This window comes from Xenia sp. Carnegie-2017, unplaced genomic scaffold (genome assembly GCF_021976095.1).
Source record: "Xenia sp. Carnegie-2017 unplaced genomic scaffold, XeniaSp_v1 HiC_scaffold_6, whole genome shotgun sequence".
In the NCBI taxonomy this organism is placed as follows: domain Eukaryota; kingdom Metazoa; phylum Cnidaria; class Anthozoa; order Malacalcyonacea; family Xeniidae; genus Xenia; species Xenia sp. Carnegie-2017.
In genome coordinates this window covers 10,134,421-10,146,690 of record NW_025813526.1, presented here as the reverse complement: position 1 = coordinate 10,146,690, position 12,270 = coordinate 10,134,421, and the positions used below count along the sequence as shown (strand labels likewise).

Sequence of the window (12,270 nt, the reverse complement as noted above, 5' to 3'; positions counted from 1 at the left end):
ATCGTTGGAAAGAGACAAATGCATGCTAACATTACATGAGCTACTTCAAATCTCTAGTGTGTAGGAAGCCTCTTACTTCCAGGCTTGTAAGATAAACAATGATGTTCATATCGAAGTGAAAAAAGAAAATGTTTATTCCAGCTGTCATAAGCAAAAAGAGAAATCTTCAAAATAAATTCAATTAGATGATAATAAATGTTTTAGATGTGGTTGAACTGGTCATTATGTTGTCAAAATGCATTATAAACAAAACCCGTTAAATAAATGTTTTATAAAATAGCAACAAAAGGTAGTGGTTTGACTAAATTTTTCTAAGCGAACGAAGGCGTAAAATTTAGTAAACAGTGAAACAAAACTAAGTTCATACTTCTGGAACAAGATCAACAAACGTTGTGACAAGGACGTTGAAGTCCAGATTCTCGTATTTTCGTATATAAAATATCAGCATTATATTATATTTTCAAAATATTTTCTTGACCATATCACACCCTTAATATCACCATCCTCTACAAATTTCAACTTAAAGGTGACGACAAAGAATGTAACAAGTTAACATTTTTATGTTAAGTTTTGCTATATTTTTTGTCATAAAATAATTACTTATACATATGTTGATTTTTGTTTTGCTATAATAATATGCTTTAGTGTTTACATATAATTTCCCATTCACCCAAACGTTTTAGATGTAAAAATGTTTCATGGACTACAAAAGATTTTCACTTTATGTAGTAGTTGCTCATGTTTTGAGAAAGGCGACAAAGAATGGGATTAACGCATTCAGTTCCAGGAGGGCAGCAATTCCCGTTGTGACAACATACTGAATATTCAAAACAACAGTAGTATCTAGCAGCAGGACCGGGTCGAGAACAGCAAGTTTCGTTATCGTTACAATAATATCGATGACGTTGTGATCTTCCACAATATTGCAAATCAACGTCCTAGAAGATTCTAGCTACTAGAAGAAGCACAAAATCAAATTCATTAATTTGCTAGGTAAAATCAGTGTTGTAGCTAGTGAACCATAATTTTGTCCTGATATGCTTAGTTTTATGTGTCAACTCTTGGCATGCAGACACATAGATCACCAAAAAATGAGTAATGATTATGTTGCAAATTTTACATGGCAGGATTCAAAGTTGTAGGCTGGCTATGTTGCCAGTCATAATGATATTTCTTATTACAATTGTTATACAAACAGTTAAAAAGATCTATAGAACTATTAAACAAAAGCTGCAATTAAAATTAGCCCATTTGGAAATTACTAAAATAAGGACAGCGATGAACAAAGGAGAATTTCGTTTTGAGTCAATCAGAGGTTTGTTTACGTTTCTAAAAATTAGCCAATCAAAACTCGCAAAACGCAAAAATGCAAAAAAAAGGGTTGAGAAATTGTCCTTTGTTTGAAGCCTTTTGTGAGCTACGTTTTCGAGTAAAAAACAAACAAAGATTCATTTAATGCAACACTTTTCTTCAAACTCCTCGTGGGCATTTTGAACTTTGATCTAGAACGGAATATATCGGCTGTTGAACAACAATCATTTTACACGCACGAAGTAGCATTGGTCATGTGCTTGGTGTACAAGATTTGCCTTTTTTAATGGCGAAATTTGGCAAGTTTTTACACAATGTATAACTGTTATGTTAATGAGTTTGAAAATTTAATATTTGACACCTGTCATCCTTCTCTTGTCGGAAGTGTATCGTGTAAACCTCGAGCAACCAAGATTCTCGCCAAATTTATCAATGGCAGTGATAAATCAGAGGATAAAATTCAACAGAGTCGTCCTTGCTTGGTGATTTTTGGTCAAAAATTTTAAAGATTTGGTTGCATTTCAAGTGTGGGTATTTTATGACTAAGGTTCTGCCTTGACGAAGAGAAGACTTGAATTGTCAACCGAATATTGATTGGGATACTTGCCATTGACAAAGTTCACACATGACTGAGACTTGACTGAGGCATACCTGTGACGATGCCCTCGTTGCTCTTAAGGCAAATGTGAACACTCATCGCTGACACACCAATGGTGTTTCAGGCTGTTGTTGGAGTTACCTGCGGTATATCGCCGAAATGCCGTAAGAGTTGAGTTAAGTTCCGTCAAGCATTTTGGTAAAAGATGGGGATGAATTTTCAACGCAAGACATGGAACCAAAAGACTCAATGTAATAATTCCGATCACTTTACGATAAAATAAAAGTTATAGATACAATACGCAACTATCGGCCTATTTATGATAAATCGTGTCTAGAATACAAAATCAAATTCAAAGATTAAAATCCAAATTATTCTCTTTTTATCAAACTTGCTTTCCCATCATTGATGTATTTTGAAATGACTGTTAAAAGGGCCGCATAATTTGCTAATTGTAACGATATTTTCAAATTACGAAGCACTACTTTGTCAAATTCAAACTGCCGCTGAATTTTTGTGGTCTATCGGCCATTTGATTTATGTCATTGAAATGCATCGCAGGCATGTCTCAGTCGGGTCTCGGCAAAAAAATCACAAAGCATCTCAGACTTTACTCTTCAAGAGAACATAAAAGTGTTTTAAACGCCCCATGTTTATTGCAATCAGGCAAATCCTTTTATCTTTGACAGAATTAAATTTATTTAAACAGTGTCTTGCGTAGCAAGACAAGAAACCATCTTTATTGTATATTTTAATTAAATTTATTATCGCCAATTGTATAAATTTTCTGATCAAGCAAGTTAGGGCTAATAAATTGTGCAATCAGAAATTTCACAGAATATAATATGTTGCTATTTTAAAGCTGACCGTCAAATTTCATGTACAGTTTTAAATGTACACTTCTGCAGTTTAAGATGTTAAGTTGAAAATTTATTTCAAGTGCTACAAGGCAAGATACTTAGAATTTGTAACTTTAATGTACAAACTGCTGCATATTAAAACAGGCCATACTCTATACCCACAGGTAAAAAAACTTTGTTCTTTTTCTTTGTAGGTTTTGATTGGTTTTCCACTAAAGTTAAATCTAATAGGAGCAATAGGATAGTCACGAATTTTTCATGATTTAATTTAGATATTTCCGTTTCGCATGCTTCTCCTGATGAGAGCAACATGTACCATACATTTCCCACGTCATTGTTGAAATGTTGGGTGATGATTGGTATATAATACTATTAATTTAAATATTGGCAAGAAAATTCCCACACAATGTATGAATGTTTACAAGGATTTTTGTCAATATTGAATGAATGCACAATTGAAAATCTTCTCTAAATTTTAGAGAAAAAACCAAGAACACTGATGCCGCAGATCAAAAACCACTTCAAGTTAATGAAATTGTTAACTGTACGCACAAATTGCAACCATCTCAGCCATTTTTGGTACCATTAAGGACATTTACCTTTATCATCACGCAGTCTTTACACAATGAAGGGGAAAAATGTATGGTACATGTTGCTCTCATCAGGTGAAGCATTCGAAATGGAGGTATCTAATTTTTATTTGGAAGAGTCGTGACTATCCTATTGTTGCCTAATTGCCTTTTATTGTTTCAATTTCAAACTGCCGCTGAATTTATGTGGTCTATCGGCCATATGAATTATGTCATTGAAAAGCATCGCAGGCATGTCTCAGTCAGGTCTCGGCAAAAATCACAAAACATCTCAGGCTTTACTCTTCAAGAGAATATAAAAGCGTTTTAAACGCCCATGTTTGTTGCAATCAGGCAAATCCTTTTACCTTTGACAGAATTAAATTTATTTAAACATGAAGTTTCTTGCGTAGCAAGACAAGAAACCATCTTTATTATATATTTTAATTAAATTTATTATCGCCAATTGTATAAATTTCTGATCAAGCAAGTTAGGCTAATAGATTGTGCAATCAGAAATTTGACAGAATAAAATAGGTTGCTATTTTAAAGCTGACCGTCAAAATTCATGTACTGTTTTAAATGTACACTTATGCAATTTAAGATGTTAATTTGAAAAGTTATTTCAAGTGCTAAAAGGCAAGATACTTAGAATTTGTAACTTTAATGTACAAACTGCTGCATTATGAAACAGGGCCATACTCTATACCCACAGTTAAAAAAACTTTGTCCTTTTGCTTTGCAGGTTTTGATTGGTTTTCCACTAAAGTAAAATCTAAAGGGAGCACTAGGTTAGTCACGATTTTAGTACCATTAAGGAAGTTAACCTTTATCATTACGCAATCTTTCCACAATGAAGGGGGGAAATGTATGGTACATGATGCTCTCATCAGGTGAAGCATGCGAAATGGAGGTATCTAAATTTTGGTCGGAAGAAGTCGTGACTATCCTATTGTTGCCTTTAGGCTTTACTTCAGTGGAAAACCAAAACCTACAAGGTAAAAGAACAAAATTTTGTTTGTCTGTGAGTATGTAGTTTTAATTAAGCGGCAGTTTCTATATTATAGTTACAAAATTCTAAGCTTTTTGCATTCAAGCATTTAAAATATCTTTTTAACTTAACAACTTAATCGTAATTTTCGCAAGTGTGCACTTAAAACAGTTATTGAGCTTTAACTGTCCGGTTCAAAATAGCAACATAATTCATTTTGCCAGATTTCTGATGGCAGAATTAATTAATCATAACTTGCATGATCAGAAAATTTTTACAATTGGGAATAATAAATTTAACTAAAATATAATAAAGATGGTTTCATGTAATGCAAAGCAAGAAACTTCATGTTTAATTAAGTCAAATTCTGTCAAAGTTGAAAGGTTTTACGTGAATGCAACAAATATAAGGTGCATTACGATGTTGTTCAGTCATTCTATTCACGTGGAATGTCTATATCTCCTAATCAGGACTGAGAATAAGCAAGTGTAAAATTTGTCAAACATCTGTAACCTGTCAGCTAAAATCGACTTTTTGTGAAGAGCTGCAGACGTTTTTAAGCCGTCTTAACCAAGGCATAAATACATTCAAACGAAGACGAAAATAAGTAGAACCAGCACAATGATGATGCAAACACTTAATTGAACGAAGTTACGAAAAGACTGAATGACTCTTATTAAACAAGGGCTGTCAAGAAGCAATCTTTTCACTAAAAAGAGTAAGTCATTTGTAAGGAGCACAATCAGCAGTCGATTAACTATTCAAGTTTCCTCTTAGTAAATGCAGAACTTTATTAATACTGTGCTAAAAATTCTTTGTTAGCTGTAGTAATAAATAAACAACAGATTACCAAAAAAATGAGTAATGGTAACCTTTCTTTTTTTTCATGGCAGGAATAATATTGTAGGCTGGCTATGTCGATGGTCATAATGGTATTTTTTTCCATCAACTAATACAAACAAAATGCATGTTCTGATTGGTAAATGACCTATTTTTAATTCTATGTTTAATAGTTTTCACTTCGTTTTTGTATGTAGCCGCTACGCATGCGCGGCTAACCACTATGCTACACTGAAAAAGTGTCCTTCCTTCTGTCTGTCCGTCGTAATCCTTGTGATAGTCGGATTTTCGAACGATGGCGAATAATACCGTTTTGTGCGTTCGTTACTTTGTCGTAAAATTTCGTGAGTTGTTTTTCATTCCACATAAAGACTATAACAATGAATCCAAGAGCATATAAATATATACAGGGGCGTATCTAGAGTATGTCAAATCCGTCGCGCGACTGATGTTTGAAATTCAAAATATACCTATTCATATTAATTAAAAATTCATTAATTATTCTTACTTTATTATCGCATTTATTTCGTGATAAAAATCCAGCTTTATTTATTATTTAAAACTAATGACTAATCCAATGGATATCTCCTTGGTAACCAGATCAGTTGAATTTTAATTCACCTGGAATAACCGACTGATAAGTGGGGTGGCTTGACTGGTTCGACGGATAAAGCAGTCTATGAACGCCAAAACGCTTATTTTATTGGTCAATGGCCAGATCAGTGGACAGCCTAGAATGGTCTCGACTGATAAGAGGGGTGACCGGACGTATAAGGGAGTCCAATTGCTATCTTACATTTGTTTCATTTAAATTTTTGTTTTATTGTGATTGGTTTGACCGATTTTAACTGATAGCCAACTGAACTAAAATAGTCAAGCTCACTGTCTGAATTGAATGTTTGATCATTTCATAGTAACTTTTATAAGCATGATAGAAACTAAACTACAATCAGATGGAATTTCTGGAAATCTTTTCAAGTTCATATATTGACATGAATGTTGCTTTCCAAACAGTGAATTTTTTCAAGAGGGTGAAAAATTTATTGATAAATTGTAAATGCTTGGCAAAGACGATCGTGCGAGCGACATTTCAGTCATTGATGTTTAAAAGAAAGCCAACATAGTTTTAAGTTTTATCAGCAGAAATTTACATTCAAAATCGTAAGTAAAGGACAAGTGAAATGGTTGCATGAATGTAATATATCAAAGTCAATTTATGCGAGTGTGTGATGCGATTTATGTCAATATGGCGTATGGTAAGCAGATTGATTCTTCTAAAATTGTTGTTGCCGAAGGACTTTTAGCTATGATTTCTTTAGTGCTTTGGGAATCGTGGCCGTTATATGGCAGCGAAATTCTACATTCCTGCAAATATATTTCATTGGACAAAAAATGTGTAGCCATAAGGCGCCATACTATTATTTACTTTATCATAAAAAAATGTTTGGGGCTTTTCAGTTTATGATCATTGATCATTCAATCATTGGACAGTTATACTACATATTGTTTAAGATTTGAGAAAACTAGCATTGATTACATTAGAATCTGTTTACTATAACGTGTGATTTTAAGTCTTCTGATCCATGAAGATTTTTATTTTGACAATTTAACTGGAATGGTATTAAACCTGAGTATTCCACATACATGAAATGTTGTCCCATGTCACATATTGTCCCCTTTTCTAACTGAACACCTCATGTAGAGATGTAAAGGTGTGTTAATCTACAGCTCATATCAGATTGTTTGCCATAAATTCCAAAGGGCTATTGATGTATGAAAAGAATTTTCTATAAAGTAAAAATGTCTTTCTATGTATGCAGATAAACCTTGAAATTTGGCAAAACAGCAAAGTATTTTTCATGATCACTAGGTAATTTTTCTGATGATCATTATAATTTCTAAACTAAATTATTTCAGATTTACATTTAAACGAGCTTTGATCATATGAAAAGATATCATAACCAGGAAGCATGACACATGAACCAATTTTAACATTCATGTAATTTTATAATTAAAGACATGTTGGTTACATTCTGTTTGTATTTGCAAATACAATGCTACTAGTGATTGCTATATAGCACACCTTGCACATATTTACAGAAGATAATAGTCTGGTGAAATGCCTAATAAACATTTATGGCATTAAGCTGTCCTTAACTGCAAGTTTTCACTATGATAGTTTTTGCTTAATCTTTGGCAGAAAAAAATCTTGAGTTTTTTCTCAGAAAGTGAATTTGCTTCCACTGATGTGGAGATGGGTAAAAGGTTACAATAAAGTTGCATGGTTTGAAGTCTGAGCTTTTCTATATCTATGAACTGTCACTTGTAGTACAAAATTTCTAACTTAACTCATTACATAGAGGTTTGAATGGGGGTCTCTAGGGGGGTCTATGCCTGACAACTTGGTAGAAATTTTTAAAGACTATATCTGTTTTTGAATAGCATTATTGTAAAATAAATTTTACGTTCCTCGACATGCTAATGAGCCATATATTTGGCATGATAATGAGCCTAAATATTTGGCAAAACATTCAAGTATTGTTCACTTAATTTTTTTTGAAAAAACGTATGCAAAATGTGTTGTTTTTACGCAAAAACGATTCCCACAAAATACATTTTGTATTGCTCTAAAACGCTAAAAATGACATTTTCAAGGCTCTGGAATACAAAATTTCTCTGGGGAGAATACCTCAGACCCCCCAGGTGCGGAGCGCCTCCGACGTTTTATGACTGATATTTGAAAAATCCTAGATCCGCCCCTGAATATATAGTATGTAATAACATTATTCCTATGCGTGAACTGTGAAGCGTCTTGCCACGTACAAAGATCAAACAGAAGTCATTTGCAGTAAGCACAGAATCGTCGGTGGCATAATCCTAAGAAAATGTCGTTATTTTGAGAAATATTAACTAAAAACATCACGGCCCAAAAATTGAATTGTATAGTTATACGTTATTCCTTGTCATCTTTTAAAGCGGAAATAAATATGAGCTCCGATTTATGGGATTTACAAACGAATAATTTACTCTTCGCAAAACTTCATAAAAAAATAATAAATAAAAGTGAAGATAATATTCAAATGCAGGCTATTAAGTGATATCAAATATCAATTATATCTCGTTCAAGCGACCAGTACTAACAATTTGGACTTAGGCCCTGTTCACACGATACCGGATTGGTTAGATACCGGGTTACTTTTCGTACCGGATAGGCCTTGCGTTCATACGGCTTTGCTGGAATCCGATATGCTTTGTATCGTTTTTACGGAGCAATTTGACTTCGCTGTGGAAGTGGAATAAAAACCAATCCGATACGTTCAACTTTGACAACTTAAGCCCGGTCTCCATATGATCGTTTCTGTCGTAAGGATCGTCTTTGTCGCTTACAATTTGTAGAAGCGACAGAGACGATCATATGGAAACGCTCAACTCAAACGACAAAAGCGATCCTTACGTTAGAAACGATCCTTACGTATCGATCGTTTGAGATAGACTAGAGTTCTATCCTTGCTACAGAAACGACCGGAAACACCTTTTACGCGCTTGCATTTTTTAATGGAAACCGGTGCAAAACGTTCGTTACGCCAGAAGCGACTTGATATATCCCATGATACATCCGTAATCCATGTGCGAGATTCCGTATTTAAAGATGGCGGCTATCAACTTTAATTCTACGTCTTCATTTATGGAAGAAGTACAGAAGTATGATTGTTTATATAACAAATTTTCGAAATATTAAAACCCAAAAACGATGTTTTCTTTTTTTCTTTCGCTCTCTCCTTCTTCTCAGCACACGCAAAAGAAAATAATACGCTACAAGTCTTCCTCTTCGATTGACTGCCATCATTTTGAATATATCATACAGTAAGTGTATGGTGACTAGTTCAAATTAGATACGATGCATACGATTAATGGAAACCAGTTCATCGCAATAATCGCTTCTGTCGTTTGATCACCGCAGGGACTTTTTCAACAGACAGAAACGACTCTAGCGACAGAAACGATCATATGGAAACCAGGCATAAAAAGTCTGTGCGATTTTTAAAAAATGAAAGCAAACATAGCGATACAAACTATGTTTTAATTGAATAATCCGCCAGCAAATATAATATACTTCAACGTGGCATGTTTGAGCTTTTAACAATGTATTATCGCAATGTGAAAAGCTTGTTTCTAGTATTATTGTAATGTCAACATATATTCGGTCGTATTTGGACTTTACACTCTTCCAGTCCTTGCGCCCATTCGTAAAAAACTTTAATACGCCCAAGAAAAAACTCTACTTAGTTATCTGTCAAAAAAATTTCTCATTTCTCACGAAATATTTGAATTGGCAACCATCGTCGTTGCCGCTTGCACGTACAAGTACTGGGACGATATAAAAACTTATGTATCGTCTTACAAATCCGGCATCATGTGAACAGAGTACATTTTTCGTATCGGATTGCTCAGCGAATCCGGTACAAGACGAATCCGGTATCGTGTGAACAGGGCCTTAGTAAGATGTATTGTTTGGTATATAGTCCAATTCGGTTTTATTTGCATTGCTTATACATTTTTCGCTTTACTCATACAGACTTACAGTACTCTGTTCTGAATTTAATCAAACACTGAAAGCAAAATATTGTTATTTTCAGAAATATTTTCTATAAACATCACGGCCCAAAAATTGACTAGTATAGTTGTACGATATTGCTGTTGTCATCTATTCAAGCGGAACTAAACATGAGTTCGAATAATGGGATGTAAAAACGAAAAATTTTTCTTCACAAAACTTTATAAAAGCATAATAAATAAAGTCAAGATATTTTTCAAATGCCTGCTCTTAAGCGACCACAAATAACAATTATATCTCGTTCCAACGACCGGTACTAACAACTTTTACATGTACTGTATGGTATATGTATAGTCCAATTCGATATTATTTACATCGCTTATACATAGTTCGCTTTACTCATGCAGACTCACATTACAAAGTTGGTAAAGTCAAACGCTAAAAGCGAGTGAATTTATTTTTCTTTCAAATATTGTACAAAATACAAATATCATTTCTATGGATTTACAATTTTAGTTATTTTACGTCAAGTAAAATACGATACGTGTCAAACTATGAATAAGAAATACTAAGGACTTGTGTCTTAATGAACGATGTCTTAAACATGTCAGAAAACGTTTTGAAACGCAAAGTTTCTTTTTTGAAAGCAAAAGTGCTTTTCTATGAAAAAATTTTTAAAATTCGCGAGAAATCTAAATGACGTTATTTTCCTTGATGCGAGGCTTGAGCATAGTCACGTGACATGCAATCTAAGCTAGAGCGTTCGAAAAATGCAGAAAGGATTTAACAATTAATTGGTCATATAACTAAAGAACATTTTCAAACCTTAAACAAGTTTGACGAAAATAATGTTAAATATATAATTTTATTTCAATAAGGCTCATATTATCTACTTCATTTAGTACTGTGAAAGAATGTTTTATGCAGTGCTGTGTTTGAAATTAAATGAAGATATAATCTTCGCACTTAACTGGAGAATTTAAGCAATTGTCTCAAGAACCCTAAAAATTTAGGTGTCTCAACGGGATTCGAACCCAAGACCTCTGCGGTGCCGGTGCAGTGCTCTGACCAATTGAGCTATGAAGTCACACAGTGGTGAGCTGGTCAATTTTGCTGGGCTCATGTTTTCTCGTGAAAGGAATGTCATGTGAAAGAATGTTTTATGCAGTGCGGTGTTTGAAATTAAATGAAGATATGATCTTCGCACTTTGCTACCACATAAACGAATTGCGTGCCTATTTTTACTATATTTTACGGCTTTGTTCACTTGGGTGAATTTAGCTCTCATATTTGCGCCCGCTTAAAAAAAAAGAACAACATTAACCTTTGATTGTTAATGTATACAGCATTTACTAAACTGTTTCAAATGTTTAGATTGCTTGATCCAAACATTTGAAAATATTGCAGGTAGGAAAAAGGTTGCAAAACAGTCACCTTTATGGCTGGTGTTTCCCTAATATTGGCAAAAGATCGTCTTTGTTTTTAGGCATGTTCAAACAGTCTTGCGAATGCTATTCAAATCACCAAGTTTATCACAAGGTCTGATCAAAAACACGGGAATCAATCAATCAGATCACGCGTTTCGCATATGTTATTTTATAGTTTCTAATGATTCATGTTACTCGGTGGTTGGGACTTTGCTTTCTACAGTATTGTCTCACCTACAATTTTTTTCAAATTGATAAAATAGCAAAAGGAGCTACATACCCCTTTCTCTTTCCTTTCTGACACTGAGTTTATCAATCTTTGCTTTGATAGATCGTTTGATTCTATTTCGATCGATTCATGAAGAATCAAAAGAATCAAAATAATGTAGAATACTTTCATGACTAAAATGAAATGATGAAGTTTGTATTTTATTATAGAAACTCATAGCCGCTAGTTAAAATCAGAATAATATTTTATTTTTTCATTCACATGATATTATATTGCCTTCCATAAAACGAAATTTCTGAATTGAATGTCAAGCAACTGGAAAAAGTTTTGTAAAACCCAAAAAGCAAAACAAAAATCATGCAAGAATTTTTTGAGACCTTTGAGTCCCAACCAATAAATAACATAAATGTATTTATACATATTTTAAATACACTCTCTAGTAATTGGAATAATCAAAATTGCCTATACTAATGATGTTTATATGTAATGAGTAAAATTATACCTGGCTATTGTTTTATTGCTGTCCTTTCCTTTCTTCTTCTTCCTAAAAGCTTTTCTGCCCTATGTGATGTGCTCTCTGTAAGACCATATGCATAATCATCATGTCAAGCATGACAGGCATGTGAATGTTGATGTGTGATGAAATAATTGTAGTTTTGCAAAATACTTTTGCTTTAGTAATTTGATAGCCATATGACTGCGTGAATGGATAGAATTTGGCAAGATTTACCTTATGTGAAATTTAATGACATATAAATTTTTCTTTCTTGGCATTTTTCTTCTTTTTCTGTATGTTCTAAACAGCCCAGATTCTCGGCCTTTAACTTTAACATACTATATGTTTCAGTGGTGCCAAACCCGTGCCAAAACCGTGCGACATGATGAAAACA

The 12,270-nt window shown here is 33.5% G+C and overlaps 1 long non-coding RNA gene across 1 annotated transcript; it reads right to left on the bottom strand.

Moving 5' to 3' along the window:
* Positions 1–407: 407 nt before the first annotated feature.
* Positions 408–12,010, bottom strand: LOC124458252. Its single transcript, XR_006953100.1, has 3 exons — positions 11,883–12,010; positions 11,432–11,553; positions 408–938 (listed from the first exon to the last, which is right to left on the bottom strand). It is a non-coding gene; the product is annotated as an uncharacterized LOC124458252 (long non-coding RNA).
* Positions 12,011–12,270: the final 260 nt, after the last annotated feature.